Source organism: Pterocles gutturalis, unplaced genomic scaffold, assembly GCF_000699245.1.
Source record: "Pterocles gutturalis isolate BGI_N339 unplaced genomic scaffold, ASM69924v1 scaffold8440, whole genome shotgun sequence".
NCBI lineage: Eukaryota > Metazoa > Chordata > Aves > Pterocliformes > Pteroclidae > Pterocles > Pterocles gutturalis.
Window position 1 is genome coordinate 104,255 of NW_010143365.1, and position 15,938 is coordinate 120,192.

The 15,938-nt window shown below is 43.3% G+C and overlaps 1 protein-coding gene across 1 annotated transcript in view; it reads left to right on the plus strand.

Annotated features, from left to right (window-relative positions):
• The window catches only part of LOC104469960 (multiple epidermal growth factor-like domains protein 11), a gene marked incomplete at its 3' end in the record, with an annotated part of 75,594 nt that overhangs the window by 24,461 nt on the left and 35,195 nt on the right, over positions 1-15,938 (plus strand). The window lies entirely within an intron of this gene.

The window sequence follows — 15,938 nt, forward strand, 5'->3', positions numbered from 1 at the left end:
TATTGCCTCTCACCTGTGAAGGGAGCATAATTAAGATTATTGCAGGGAAACATCATTATAGACATGCCAGTAGAGCACTCCCATGAAACTGGTATTTTTAACGTATTTGAGGATTGCCTCTCAGTACTCGTGTGATGAACTGCCAGCGATGCTCTTCTGAAGAACGGTTTTGAGAAGCCATTCTGCTGCCATCTCGTTTGTGGCAAGAAGGAATCTGATAAACACGCAGGGAGTGCACAAAGATTTGCCTTAAAAAGTGTACAGGGAGGTTCTTGACTGGTAGAAATTGGATGCTTACTCCCACATGCAAATAGTCATTCCTTGCAATAAATTACCTGGATGCAATTATGGGGATGGTGAGAGGGGTTGTACTAACTCGTACCTCCCCGTCCTTTCCAATTCTGCTTTAAGATGCTCTCTTAGAAGCCCACTGAAGTCAGTTGTGCAGTAGGGATGTAAAAGAAATCAGGATTTGCCCTGTTCTCACTTCTTTTGGTTTTGGTTCATTGAATTTTACTCTTGTAATTCAATAAATGCGGTGAAGAAGGCCAGAGGATATGAATTAAATATGACAGGAGACCACAGGAATCCTGACCTTCTGTCTCACAAGGAAATCTTGCAACCAATCCCCTGCACGTACCCATCAGCGTTCTACCTACTGAAATCATTATAAATGCTATTGAAATACAACGAAGTTCACCTTCTCCATTGCACAGCTAATTGCAACTTTCTTGAAAACACGAGCTATCTAGAGACCTCATCCTGTGCTATGCCTTTGTTTCTCTGTGGATGCTTTGTTTTCTTCCTTTGAAAAATGGATTTAACTTCAAATGCTTTCGTTCTGTCTATGGTGGCAAGGAGATATGTAGTTAAAACATTTCTTAGCCCAAGACACTCTGAGAAAACTTTACTACTTATCTTTGGAATGTGCGGTCAGCTTTTCCTTCGGCGGGCACTTAGGTCTATATTTCACATCTATATGACAGAACTTATATTACTTTAAAGAGTTCATCTATTTATGCTGCAATTTTTTGAAGACCTGTCTGCTTTTATTGAACCCTGCATGCTGGCAAGCAAAGCTAGCACTTCATCACCAAAATGAAAGAATTCATTCTGACGTTTTTTTATTCCTTGACTATGCTGGTAGGTCCCATACAAGCCAATCACAGGACAGAAAAGTATAGAATCTATAGAAGTGATGACCTCTTACTAGAAGGTTTTTCAGCTTTTGGAATGTCGCTTGGATTCCCTAAGACTTTGCAAGATACATCCCAGTACTGTGCATCTAGAGCCATTTGCATCTTATGTTGACGTTGCATCAAAATTGCATTTTAAAAACATAATGATGCCTTTCAAATATATCCTTATAGAAGTGCTTATGTATACGTATCTCTGGCTGAGCTCAGTGGGAGTCTGTGCACTGAAGGGCTGAAACACAGGCTTAATCCAAGTCTGTAAATCCGTAATTTTGTCTAGTATGCCAGAGTGTCTCAGCAGAATGATTTCTCTACCACAGGGGTACAAGTTGCTCCCAAGGTTTACATCTGCATGCCTGCACATTGGAGTAAAAGTCAGCCCCTGGAACACACCAGAAACATCAGCTCGAGCACTCAGTAAAAATACACGTGTGTTATAGTGCTATAAACCCATTCAAACATGTAGCAAATGTATAAAACTTTGTGACAGATAACCTCTCGGTCAGTACCAACACCCACGCACAGTCTCAGGCCAGTCGCGGTTTGCCCCATGCCTACACAGGGAGCAAAATGAACACTTTTCCCTTCTGTAGAAATGAAGGACCATAATTTTGTGTTACCTATGGAGGCCATAAGGATCTTACAGGTCCAGTCTGTTGAGTATTCCAGCCATGACTGTCTTCCTTCTGGTGCATACAATATCTCTTGTTCCCTGAAGAAAACATACAGGAGAGAAAAAAACAATATTTCCCTCTATATTAAAAAAAAAATGAAGCCTGCTCACCTGTCCTACACCTTTAAAATTCTCTCTGTTGTCTAAAAAATAAAATAAATAAATAGAAAGGAGCATGTTATCTCATCTTCAGTTGAATTTTCCCTGAAGGACCAAAATCCCAGGTAGGTCTGGAGGAATTTGAAGAATCATTGCCTGCAGGTGTTTTCTAAACACTCAAGGTTGATAAATACAAATTTATCAGAATCTTCTTTCTCTTCTACATATTTGCTTTCATCTTTATTCTAAATGTATCATCCCATATCACTTCAGAAGGAAGTAGGAAAAAATGAATGAAACTTCTTTGTCTTATAAGCCCTTGGTTCAGTAATAAAGTTATTTTATGAATTTCCCTAAATTGTTAATATAAAAAATGAACCTAAGATTGGAGATAGTGGATCTGTTTGGGGGGCTTTAACTCATTTAAATGATCCGTTTCTCTTTGAGATAAGTCCAAAAGTACTTCAGTGGAAGCTCATCTCAGAGCAACAGGGCACCTCATCAAAAGGTTTAAAAAGAAAAGACGAGGAGAAAAAATCTTCAATAGAGCCTGTGTCCTTTTATCCTTGATTTACAGAGCATAGCAGTTACCCCCCTTTGTTAAGAGCTCTTTTCATTTATAGGTATAAAATAAATTCAGCCATTTTATCAAGATGTTCTTGTTACCAACCACCAGTATAAATTTTACTTGCTGTAGGTGGGGAAAAGGTTTTCTACCACAGCAGTTGTCCAATTAACTGGAGTATTACAGGCAACAGAAATAGTTTGCCCGGTCTCATTTCATGAATTACCCAGATGCACAAGGAAGATGCATTTTCTTCTCACTGGGTGCCTATTTGTATTCATAATCCCATGGCTCGAAACCACCGTGATGGCTGGCAGCAGCGGCAGTGGGTTCACAAAAAGGCCCCCACGCTGTGCGGGTGGGTCTGAACCTCGGCTGTGGCTGGCAGTGAGGGAATTATTAATTAATAATAAAAGTAAAACAAGTTGTCCTGTCAATAGTGAAGCTAGAAGAGCCTTGTTTCCTACAGATTTCTGTCCTTAGCCCCTTGGCCTTTCCTGCCCCACCGTGGTGACCCTGTCTCTCCCCTATGACACTTTAGCTAGCGAAGGACACTCAGATGGCTCATGGACCTCAAACTCACGTTATCTCCTCCCTGCATAACCAAGGGAAAAGTACCATGCATCACATTCCCTAAGAAGGAAAGGATTTTGCCTGAACACAGACTGAGTATTAAGTCATGACGTGGAAAAATTGATTCCTGTGCTCACAGCCTTTGAACATTTTCTGTTTATTGGTTTTTCCTTTGTTTCTCCTCAATTCAGAAGTTCTTAGTAAACTCCGTTTTAAGATGTTCGAGAATATCTCTCTGCAGGCACAACCAATTCCCCAGCTAGCCTTGAAGTAAAGAGACAATAGACAACCAGAAAAGCAAAACCAGCCCAGGAGGACTCTCACTGGAGATCCAAGAAGCAGTGCAAGAGGGAAAGTCCCTGCTCGGATACACAGAGAGTAGTGGGATGCAGCTGAAGACAGCAAAAAGATCTGGCGGCTTCAAAGTGTTCTGAACAGTTTTGAGAAGATCATTTTGTTGAGGTCAGCAAGAAGGAAATGTAGTCTCTTTGATAACAAATATCGATGTGAGTTTTAGGTCTGGGGATAAAGCGAAAGACAGGGATACGGGAAATTCAACTAAAATAACTCCTAAAAAATGGAAGATGTAACTGTGCCCTGGGAAACCACAATGGGAAAAGTTAAAAATTATATTCACGTGGTGCTTGAAAAGTGGATGAAGATGAAAGTGCTAATAATTGTGAGACAATCGGTCACAATAACACAATCATACTGACTGTGGCTGCACCCTAGATCCCCCTCTCCTGGTTCTGGTCTCTGGGGAATGCTCTCTCCTTCAAACTTGCTTTTTCTTGGTGTCTTCTAGATGGAGACAAGTCTGAAAACTCATCTGATAATTTTATTAAGCTTACAAATTACTTCACAAGTGGATGTGGAACAAGGAGCGGATCTCAAGCACGCAACAAAAAACACTCTGTTCCGTACAGTCTAATTAAGAGTGAGCTGGAAAATTGTTCTTGAAGCGAACGAACTGCCAGTTTCTAGTTACACAGAAGCTTTTCTGTCAGCTGAGCTGCATGTTGCAAGGTCTGAGTGTACGAACATAAATCAAAATGTCTCATGACAAATGTTTTGGTAAATTCCCCACGTAAACAGAGCTGGGCAGGATTCATTTGCGCCTATCAGGAGTTTTGCATATTCACAGACCAGAAGAAAAGTATTTTGAATTCCATCTTGATGTCCCTTTTCACTGATGACCTCTGAATTTTCTTACCCACCCCTCTGTGCATGCAGAAGTACGCATTCATGTGCGTACAATGATTGTGGGGTTTTTTTGGGGGGGAGATCATTGGGACTAATAACAAACTATAAAGTTTCTCGTCCCTGGGCTGCTGGGTCTGAACCAGGCCAGGTCAGCACAGATCGAAAATTCCCTTCTCTTGGCTGTGCAGTGGCCTGCACGAAATGACTTTGGTCTCAGTCCAGCGCCCCGTGGATCAGTGTGTACATCACAAACCATTTCCATCAGCAGTGACTGACAAATGTGCTGGCAGACTGAGCCACTTCACCATTTTACCTTCACAAACCATCGCTTCGGGTCAAGCTCGGTGGCGTGGCCGTGTGATCCATTTCAAAGTCCCCGTAGGACTGTTGCTGGGAGCAAACAGCACAGGTACTCAGAGCTCTAGCAACAGCGCCCTTCATAAGCATCGCAAGCCACCCAGATTGTCCTGCATCCTTCTTAAACGGCAGGTGCCTTTCTGAAAAGTCGATCTGCTTCTGAGGTGGCCCTGCCACATGGAGCCTGGGCAACAATGACCATCACCTCAATGCAAAGAAACGGGGTGTGGGCTAAAACCGGTATTTCAGTAACAGCGCACACATGGATCCTTCTGGCTCGGCTGTGTTACAGGAGAAGATATCCTGCATTCAGATCCCAACAGGGAAGATCATTATGGGAAGGCCACCTGGGTATTCCCAGGCTTTCAGCCTCAGCCTCTCCCCCATTGATTTGTAGATCAGTGAAGCAGGTGCTTGCTGCCTGTTAGCCTTGATGGTGTTCTCCCCCGGCGCTCGTGGTGACCAATTAGACATTTCTGCCGGAGCGCCGGCAGCCGCGGCGTTTAGGAGCCCGTGTTTCCCTCAACCCTGACAGCGTTTGTGTCGGTGCCTGGCTGCGTGAGCCATAATGAAGGGTCTTCTCTCACTTCAGGGCATTTGTTGAATGCTTTGGAGCAGGTGAACTATTGTACCGGAGTATTTAACAAGGTCACTGGATGCTCGAGACGCAGCAGGTCTCCCTCAGTTGTGGAAACTGCTCCTTTTCTTTGAATTCAATGGAGTTTTTCAAACCCTTCTATGAACTACTTCTATTTCATTTTCTTTGCTCGCTGTCTTATCAATGTACAAACGCCAGAAACTGTCTGTGACAGCTCAAGTTCTGCTTTGGCAGCCCGAGTTTACCTGAACACAACTTCTAGCCTTGGTAGGATTGTCCCAGGTACACAGGAGCAGAGTTTGTCTCGGTGGCTGCCTCCACTAATGAGATCTTATTGAGTCACACACAGCGTCTACAATTTGCTAAGAACTATGAGCAAGTCCCAGGTCTCCTCCTCTTTCTTTTCATATTTACTTTTACTTCGGCACTCTGCTGCCGTTTTATTTACCTGAATAACTCCAAAGTTTTCATAAGTGGGTCCAAAGGAACCAACTTCATATAGAAAACCTGCGTGCCTCTGCCTTTGTTGCTGGCTGGCATGTTTCCTGTATTTTACCCTTAATTGGCAGTGTGGCTATGTCAAATTGCCTTTCTGTTCCTGTAGCCTCATTCAGAATCGGTGGAGCTCAATATTCTGTTCAGACTGAGTTATTTGATCTGAATTTTGCAGAGGAATAAACTGCTTGCCAACTGCAGTGTCTCTTTTCATCTATTAAGCTTCTGAATGTATATCTCTTTACCCACGCTATCTGTGGGTCTCTGCATAAACGTGTTGGTAGCTGACTCTCCTGGTAGTTCAAATTGCAACCTGACTTCATTAAAACCACCTGAGCATAGGATTAAGTCACAGGTTAGTTTTCCATTTTATTTTCTGTCTAAACATACCATCAAAGGAAAAATACTTTATCCTTTGTGATCAGACACATATCAATGGAAAATCCTGGTGTGTTTTCTTATGCCAAAGAGCAACTGAGATTTTACCAGATCTTGAGCTCTGTTGCTGCAGGATTTGGGGTTTAGGAATATCTGTGGAAGTTTGGAGGGGATAGCTGTTTATCTGCCTGTGTATAATTACCAGGTTATTTACCAGCTTTTCAGAAGCTACATCACAAACCCCATTAGTTTAAAGTTGACATATCTTTTCTTTTTTAGATGCTTTCTTTTTTTTTGCTTTGATCCTTTCACACGTGGATCATGCAGCTCAGAACCAAGGTCAGCCACAGGTGTCAGCATCATCAGCCCCGTAGCTGTGTATTTTCCATCCACATTGCTGCTTCTGGGCCTTCGGTGCTCTTAGCAGGAGCCCAGCCGAGAACCACATTTAGCTCCTCCTGCACTCGGTCCGTCCGGTCTGTGTGAACAAGAGTTCAGGCGTGCACCGATGTGCTGAACTTGCGTGGCAGCTGCTGGTACAGAAAGAGGCAGGTCCTGGCTCGTGACCACGCTGGTGATGCAGACAGAGTGCGCGGTAGGGAGGTTTCGGTTTGAAACCATGCTTGGACATTATCCTTTATTGTATAATTCAGCTGTAGAAGAATTCTAACAGAAAGTTTGCAAATAATGCAGAATTACTGGGGCTGTTAAATATAAAGCGTGTAGCAAGTTTGGGGAAAGGTTTCCTGTTACTGAATGACCGGGTAGGCGGGAATTCTGTGTTCAAAGATGCAGAGTGATAGACAACGGGAAACAGCGTTAAGTGAATACACAAAAGGTGAGGTCTGATTTAATTCCTACCACTCAGGGAAGGAGATCGGTCAATCACAGTGGACAGTTTTCTGAAAAACAGAGACAGAACTGTTAGAATGGACAGGAGAAGAACAAAACCAGATGGAAACCCCATTTTTGTGGTATGGTGTAAACCCATAAGATATCTGAATCTTAAATTACTGCATGCACTTTGGCTGATTCCTGCTTACGAAGGATATAATGGAAGTCGCAAATGGTGACAAGGACCATCTTTTATAGGGAACAGCTTCTGTACAAAGAGTGACTCAGTGAGCTAGAACTCGGCTCAGCAAACAGATGGCTGAGGAGGGACACAGAGATCGGTGGAACCGGGGACAGCGCTCAGAACACGACGGAGGAATGGTTATTTACTATTTCCAATAACGTGGGAACAAGGGGCAACCCATTAAATGATTGCACAGCAGGTTTAAAGACAAAGATAGTGCTTTTCACAGAATGCGTAATTAAATTGTGAAATGGCTCCCATAAAATGAGAATAAGAGAGTGGGATGGTTTGGCTTAGAAAAGGGGTCACCGAGGGTAGATATGTGAGAGGTCTCTTACACCACGGGAGAAGAGGAAGAAGGAATGCAGGTTTGCTATTTATCACAGTGAAAGAAGTTTCCCAATTAAAAATCAGGGAGAGGATTTGAAGCAAGCAAATAAGGATAATTTTTCTGCTTTGTATTTATAATTTTATTATAATCAAATTTCAGATCTTCTTGCCAGAGGACGTCATAGAGGCTGAAAGTATAAATGATACTTTTTATTTTCTGTTTTTGCTAACGTCCCTTTTGCAGAACTATTCAGATTTGTCAGCCAGTGTCCAAAAAAGTCGGGAGGCCACAATTGTTCTACAAGGTAGATCTTGGACTGTGCCACTCAGGCTATGTGGCCAGAGCAGACACCATCTCTAATTTCCAGACAAAGATACTCCCATAAAATAGCTGGTGCAGAATTGTCGTAGCCAGCTCTGAATTCTCACTCTAACGTGCACTGCTCTGCACGGAAATCCTTCTCCGCATTTCCAAACAGCTTAGGCTTCTCTTAGCCGTTGAGCTGTTCTGCCCAAATCTGGGAAAGAAAACGATGGAACTGCACGTAGTGTGTTAAAATATTTTCTTTACCATAGTGATAACTCCAGTTCAGATGCATCTATTTAAAAAAGCAGAAGAAAACAGCTTTTTTTGTCTTTACCAATAGTATTCAAGGATTGTGATTTAGGATTTTGCCATACTTAGCTCGCTCCTGGCCCGCAGCTTGGACACAAGTAGCTTGTTGAGTACATCATGAAGAGCACATGTGCTTCTCAGGCATTTAAATACTTTCCACCAACCTGAAGTAATGCACATTATGCCTGGGCCATTTTACCTTTTGGGACATTTAATTGAGATCTGGCCACTTTTTTTGGAGCATTTCAGAACAGCAGCTTATCAAAGTTGATTACAGTAACAGCACTGAGCCCCACAGATGTTTGACTCTTTACAGCTTCCCCAGAGGTAAGTTTAAAATATTCTGAGAGTCTGCTCCCTGCCTCACCTGAATAAATCTGAGGTGGCCCTACTCCAGGTTTAAATTGCTTTAACTAAGCAGAGGACTTGGTTATCCAGCTGGCCCATGATGTATATTACTAATCTTCCTGGTATAGACGGGAGTGACCTGCCTTGATACTCTATCTTCCCATTAACTAAATCTAAACCCATGAATTAGAGAACTTTTCATTTTCCCCTGAAATATCTGCTCCATAAACAAGCTCCCCAGCTCCACTGTAAACAGAATGAGTTTCTTACATAGCCAGCTGCTGGGGCTGACCTCTGCACACCCATCTACCTAATCCAGCTGAACGCTGACCTCTGTCGTAGTTTTTGAACCGTGCGTGGCTGTGCTGCTTGTACTCCATTCCAGGCTGCCCGTGGGAGGTCGTCCTCTCAGGTATGATGCACCATCTCCCCAGATTAATTGTCCCGGGGAATTGATGTAGGAGTTGTTTTACCCAGTCTAAATCCAATCTCCTATTTTTCGGAGAGGTCCCTGGTGGATAAATGTGTTTTGTGATATTTTATTAGGTGAAAAGTGCTGACTGTATAAAAAAATCTTGTGCAGAGGTTGATGATCATCTTTTTTACTCTCCACACTACTTTCCTTCTGAATACATTTAATTATATGACGCTATATTCATTGCCTCGCTGACACTAAAGTGCTCTGCAGTTAACGCCTAAATACTAAACCAGGCAGACATTCAAGTGTTGTAAAGTTAGTTGAGATTCTTTTGCCAGGAAGAGCGCTACACTGATTTACGGGAAGTGGGAGGGAGAATACTATCTCTTGCCTGCTCTCTTTATTGAAATATCTTTCTTTTTTTTAGTGCCCACATTTAGGTGGCTTGAACAGTAGGGATGGATTTTTTTAATTGCAAATAACTGACTGATATTGGGCATATTTTTAGTGCAAACTAGAAAACTATTCCCTGGTGGTGATGGGGGTTATAGTGCGCATTGACAGACCCCCAGCTCAGGTTTGCTGAGTTTTAGTATGCAAAATCCAATTATTTAAATGAAAGTTTTATTTGTATTTGCTTTCACTTGATCTCCTGGAGGCAAAAAAAACCCATCACAAAGCTAGAATTTGCTGCCGTTGTTCTTACAGAGTCCTGCTCCACTTCATCATCAGTTTTACTGTGCCAGAGCATTGTCCCTTTTGGGTGGATGAAGCATGTCGGAGCTCAGATGCTGGAGGACGGGGGAGCGGTGGGATTCTGCACACCCTCCGCTTCAAAAGATGCACACAGGGTCTGCTAGCTTGCCCGTGTGGGTTTACTTGTGTGTGGATCGTGCAGAGTGTGCAGCTCGCCTCCGTACCTCTTTGCTGTGAGTTAGTGGGACGGGGATATATTCAGACAGAAGACCTCAGTGCCCAAGCCCCGGATCCCCAGCTGGAAAGGATCCTGAGCCAGTGAGCAATGCCTGACTCCCCAGATGCACGGATCCTTGCATCCTGGCAGAGGAGATCCCTCACAGCTGGGATTCACTGTGCTGGAAACCATCAGCTCTGTGCAGTTAATTCCAGCTCTGCATACGCATACACAGTGTCCAGATTCACAGGCTGCACGGGTTCTCCTGTCTTGATAGGTACAAATTATTCTCCAGGGAGCCAAATCCTAATCAAAGGCTTTCCTAAACGGTGGCCAAAGGCTTCCCAAGGTGCACGGTCAGTGTGATGGGGAAGGTCCCTGCTGGGAGGATGGATGGATGGATGGATGGATGGATGGATAATTGTTGTTCTGATGCCTGTACAGGATGAGTGCTCCTGGTTTTGAAATAAAAATAAGCCAAATATCCTCTTAATGTACATTGGATCTATTGGGAGGCTGTGCAAGGGGAAACAGAGAAACCCAGGTGGGGGAATGAGAGGCTCTAGGAATGAGAATCTGGCCCAGGTTCTCTGTGCCCCTGCTGAGGGAGTAACACATGTTACCCCAGTAGCAGCGAATATATTTGGGTTTATAAAATAGGAACCCATGAAGTTCAGCCAGATTTTGTACAAACAATTTGGAAAATACCAAACCACAGTTACCTTGTGGTAACTTTTACTCCCCTCACAGTCAGTGCTCCCAGCTTTGCTTTTCCGTAGTATTTACTGTGAAGTTTAGTGTATGAATTAAGATATTAGCGCAATTCAGGGGTGGAATAAGGTGCTGACACCCATTTGTAAATGCCTGTAAATCCCTGTAAGACTAGTGGAAGCCAAGCGGGAAGTTCTTCCCACTCCCCAGGCAGCTGTGCCTGGTCCTTACGGCGTGTCCAGGTTGTGATGCCACCGAGCTGCAGACTGGGGAAAGCTTTGCAGATGGCTGTTGAAAGTGCTCCATGATTTAATGAAGCACTTTGACATTCAGGACTGCCAATGGTTGTGTCTTTGGATGAATCATGAGCTGCAAAGTCACTTTTTAAACATAAGAAAGCTCTTTCCCATCCTTTCCACCTTACCCCATCTTCTCCCATGAAAAGGGCAAAGCGAGAAGGAGACTGAATATTGGTGGTTTCCTTGTGCCATTTTAGATATCAAACTCTAGCACAGCTACCTCTTATAACATTACGAAGTGGATAAAGGAACATTTGTCAGATGTTAGTAACAGTGGTTTCCTGCAAACTGAGCACTTGGCTTGTATGGGGCACTAGATCCTTCCCCAACCTTTTTTTCTGCATTTTATCATGAGCACAAATAATAACATCTGCAGGGAGTAATTAGTAACACCCAGAGGGGAAAAGAGTTCTGCCAGAGGACATCATTATGTCTGGAAAACTAAAGATGCTGTATGGTAAGGTCATTAATAAATTGCTTGAGTCTAGAGTAGGGGAGAAGACCGGTGAAAGTACAAAGTTTCCTACTGCTGCTAATATGCTTATGAAGAGCCCATTAATTTCCACTGGAACACCATTAGGGAAATTAGTTTGTTCTGACAGTTTGTGTTGCTGGATACCATATGTTTACCTTGAGGGAATGTTTGTGGAGAACCACTTTGGGTTAATTGTAAATGTCACAATTAAATAAGTAAATATACAGAACGGTAGCTGTGATCTGCACCAGCGCACAGACACTGTGTACCAGCGCGCTGCTGTGCCGCGCCATGTGTGTACGTATCAATATAGACTTGTAGGCACTAAATCCATACCGACCAGCTTATCCGGACACACAGACATTGGGTACAAACACCTCCTGTGTTTTGTCTTTCTGATCTGTTTATCATTACATACATATGGCACTGCACCGTGGTTTTTTTTATTTAATGCCTGCACTGAGAGCTCCGAGACCCCAGCATCGAGCTTCCCTGTTGCTGGTGCCAGGTGCTGCCCCTCTAATTCATCTGGCACAGAAAAGGCGAGGAGAAGGAGAGGGAGGGAATCGGATACTGTGTTAAAAATCTCGGATTATTTGGAGTCACGTTACAGATTACCACAGGTTCAAATATTTTGCCTTTTAGTGGTGTCAGTCCCCCCTTGTAATCTGCAGAGGAGTGGAGGATTTTCAGCACCTTGACGGACGGAACCTAAGAACACTCAGACAAGCCCCTCACATAGGTTTTTATCATGCAAACTTGAGGCCAAGGTCAATAACAGCCCCCTTAGTCTTCTGCATTGCAGAGGCCTCGAAAAATTGATTTTCTGTTTTGCCACTGACTTCAGTGGAACCCAGCTTTAGCCCTCCAAGGCAAATTTATTCCTGTAGATGGCAGTTACTTCTGAAAGTCTGAATTTCACATCCTTAAACAGTCAAACTTGGAGACAGAGCAGGCATGGGCACAGACTTGGCTGGGTGTTGTTGACCTTTGCTGGGTTATTAGCTCCCTTTATGATCTGGGAGACCGTTTTTTTTTCCTTTGAAAATGCATTCCAAAGATTTAAAGGTCTGACCCAAAATGTACAGGAGTAAATACAAATCTTTGTATTGAACACCAGAAAAGAATCTTAAAGGGAGTTGGTCACTGTTTACAGTAGGAATGTATTTTTAACAGAAACAAGAAATCTAATCTGTTAGGGCATCATTAATCCAGGGAAAACCCTTTCTGAAGCGTCCAGAGCTTGTTAACACGGTTAACACCTAAGGCAGCAGTGTGTCTTTCAGCTCGACTAATATTGTACAATAATAATTTTTGTGGAAGCAAATCTTCCCCTCTCCCTAAACAGAAACAAGACATATTATTGACTGCCATCCGGAAAGATGTATGCGCTGGCCCTCGTGAGTCTATTAATATTTGATGCTGATGGATGGGAGCTGGCAGCCTGCGTTATTAATGGGGTTTGGTTCCTTGGACCCAACCCTCCATACACAGGGGAGAATTAACAGTCACGAGAACTCTGTGCCCAAACCTCTCGTGGTGCTGGAGCGGGCTGTCGTTTAGTTTCAGCAACAATTAGTATTTCTGAAGTACTTAGAGGGACAGAAGGTCGTAGAGGTGGTGAGTTACCTTATTGCCACCGTTCATTTTGATTTAAAGCTGACTTTAGGGTCCCAGGGATCATTTGTGCCTTTGCTGTGTTGGGATACTCCCATCAGATTTGGATTTCAGACAAAAAAAGGCTCATGTTAGCTTCTGGGAGCTGGGAAGGTGCAATGCAGAGCCCAGGGCGAGAACATGCTGCTGCACACACGGAGCAGAACACTTACTGGAGCTGGTCCCAATCCCACAGTAAAGTCTTTCTATTGATGGTGTTAGAGTCAGATTTGACCCCTGAAATTAGGAATTAATACATTGGAGAGATTTCAGAGGTATGCTTAGATAAACTGGGCCTTCTGAGTGAAAATGATAAAGAAAATGAAGCACTTTTGAAAGTTTGTGATGTCCATATGGATCGTTCTGACTTGGAAAACAGAGATGTAAAATACCAAGTTATTTATAGCTAGATTTCTTAATATAGCTTTAACATTTCCAGGGGTATATGTTTGGCTGAATTAGCTACTCCTTCCTATCATGTGCACCACAAACAGGCATTTCACTACTCCCATTAACCTCCCGAACTTAATAGAAAGAAGAATAATCAGCATAAGGAGCACAGCTGCTGATTAATTTTACTAAATAGGGTAGAAATATAAAGTACCATATTGCAAGAGTGAAGATTCAATACACAACGTTTGAAATCCGTTTAACGGAGTATGTAACTCATTAACAACTGGATAGACGTACGCTGCGGCGTTATTCACTTGGGCAGGTGGCGAGAGGGAGGTGGAATTTACATAGCTCCAGCGGTACCTGAGTGCATTTCATTTCATAGGTCATTCTCCCAAATCAGGTTCAGAATGTTAATAACGGGGTGTGCATTTGTAATTAATAAAATCTTCCAGCCGGCGCTATAGTTCAAGTGCATTTTCCTCTTATGTAATTAAGAAGTTAAGTGTATTTGGCAGTTGTCACTCAGAGAGCTCTGAAGGTCTCGCTTCTCAAACCCAGGGACAGAAATCTCATTAAGACAGTTATTTTTTCAGTTAACGTTTGTTTGTATAAGGTGGACAGCCAGAACGATCAGCCCCTGTTAGTCCATAACGTACAGTGTGTTAAAGCAAATGCCAAACCTGGAAGGTGGGTTGAAAAAGGATGACAAAGCCTGATGTGTAGCCTGTATACAGTACTTTCTCTTTGGGATACCCAACGTGTCTGTGCCTGGCTGTCCTCTACACAAAGTCTACAGAAAACCAGTGGATCTCCACCAGCCCATCATGCCCATGGCCAGTGTGACCTTGCACATCGCATGAGATGCTCTGTGGTCACCGGGAGTCAGCTGGGGAACTGGAAATCCACCTTCTGCTTCCTCCCATGGCCCAGATGCTGGTTTAGTTGATCTGGTTCCCAAGGGGATATTTTAGCTCTGCATCACTCTGTTGTATTTTCCTTTTCAAAGGAATTTTCTTTTCCTTCTAGATGGCTAGTTCAAATCCGGAGAAGGTCAGTTGTCATAGAAATTATTAGCAGGACCAGCCGTTCGGTGTTGTACGTGAAATGAGTTGGGAGTTTCATTCACACAAGATACGGCTTTCTAAGTGGCACTAATTGGCTGTCTAATTGTCACCCACAGGAGAAAGGCAGAGGATTGATTAGGCGTGGAGACTGATGCCCCTCTGCCGTCCCGCTCGGCGCTGGGTTCCTGGAGCTCGTTCTGTAGGCGTGCTGGCAGGGTAATGAGGGGCAGCCTGCTTTGGATTTTCTGGCTGTCAAGCCAGCACCTTTTCCTGCCAGCCCTTTTCAGGGGAACTTGTTTTACTCCACCAAGGTCAAAGATAGCATCTTTTACAAACACTGCCTTCACTCAAAAATCGGAGCCTTGTAGGATTTCCTTCTGAGAAGCCACGGGTTTTAACCATTTCTTTTACTTACCCCTAAAACAAAGTTTTTAGTGTAAAATAAGATGAGTCATACTGGTGCTAGGCAGAACTGCTACAGCAAGCATATGGGAGTTTATGGTGCTCAGAAATCTGTTCATATTTCCTTTTACTGTCTCAGTGTCTGATGCTGTGATATACAGGCTCCTGGAGGTACTTGCCATGGCACAGGGAAACACATTTTGTGCATTTAGCTCCTGATGAATGGATCTTCCTATCAAACAGTGAGGCCTCTCACCTGCAAAAATACATTTTGAGCAATATCTTTCCTCCTGAGCTATGCTATAGGTCACACTGTGCAATGCGTTACTACTCAACTTTGGAGTAGGATAGCTTTCTCTGGCATAGAACTAAATTATTAAAGTTTGACTCACTGAAGAAGGAAATTTAGGAGCTAATTTGTGATGTGAAAGTCAGGACTACACATAGAAAAAAAAGGAGCAAAACTTCCTTGTATATGCTAACGTACGTAGACCTGACTATGGGACTCAGTTTTAAAGGAGTTGTGCTCACATTTTAGTGCCCTTGCTGTATCAGATGAACAATATTAGTAAGAACTGTGTCTCTCCTTTCAGCCACACAGCTAATCAGTGCGTACAGCGTTCCGTAATTTACTGTTGAAACATTCTGTATTTCTGTAACATATAAATATTTAGTCTCCTATCCCCCTCCTTCCCTGCACCAAAAGCAGAAACAGGACAGAGACCGTTTCTGTGTTTCACTCTGTGTGCCTCCTCTCTCTGACACACGCATCACTTCTTCAGGGTTCTTCCTAAAGTCACAATCTCCCGTAAATTGATTGAAAACAAATGCAGGTACCAGCTACGCATCGAAAAGGTCTAACGCACCTGCCAGGTAGTTTCCTCTCCACTAGTCTGTGGAAGATGAGCACGTACGAGACCCTTTAGCTTTTTAACCACCCTATGCTTAGAATTTATTTTCCAAGAAATGCAGAGCAATCTTTGCACAGTTTCAGACGGTATATTTTGTGACTAGCGTTTCGTAAGCGATGTTTTGCTTAATGATCTAACATCTGTTCTAGGAGGTTTGTTTTTGTAACTTCCCCACCTCCTGCTG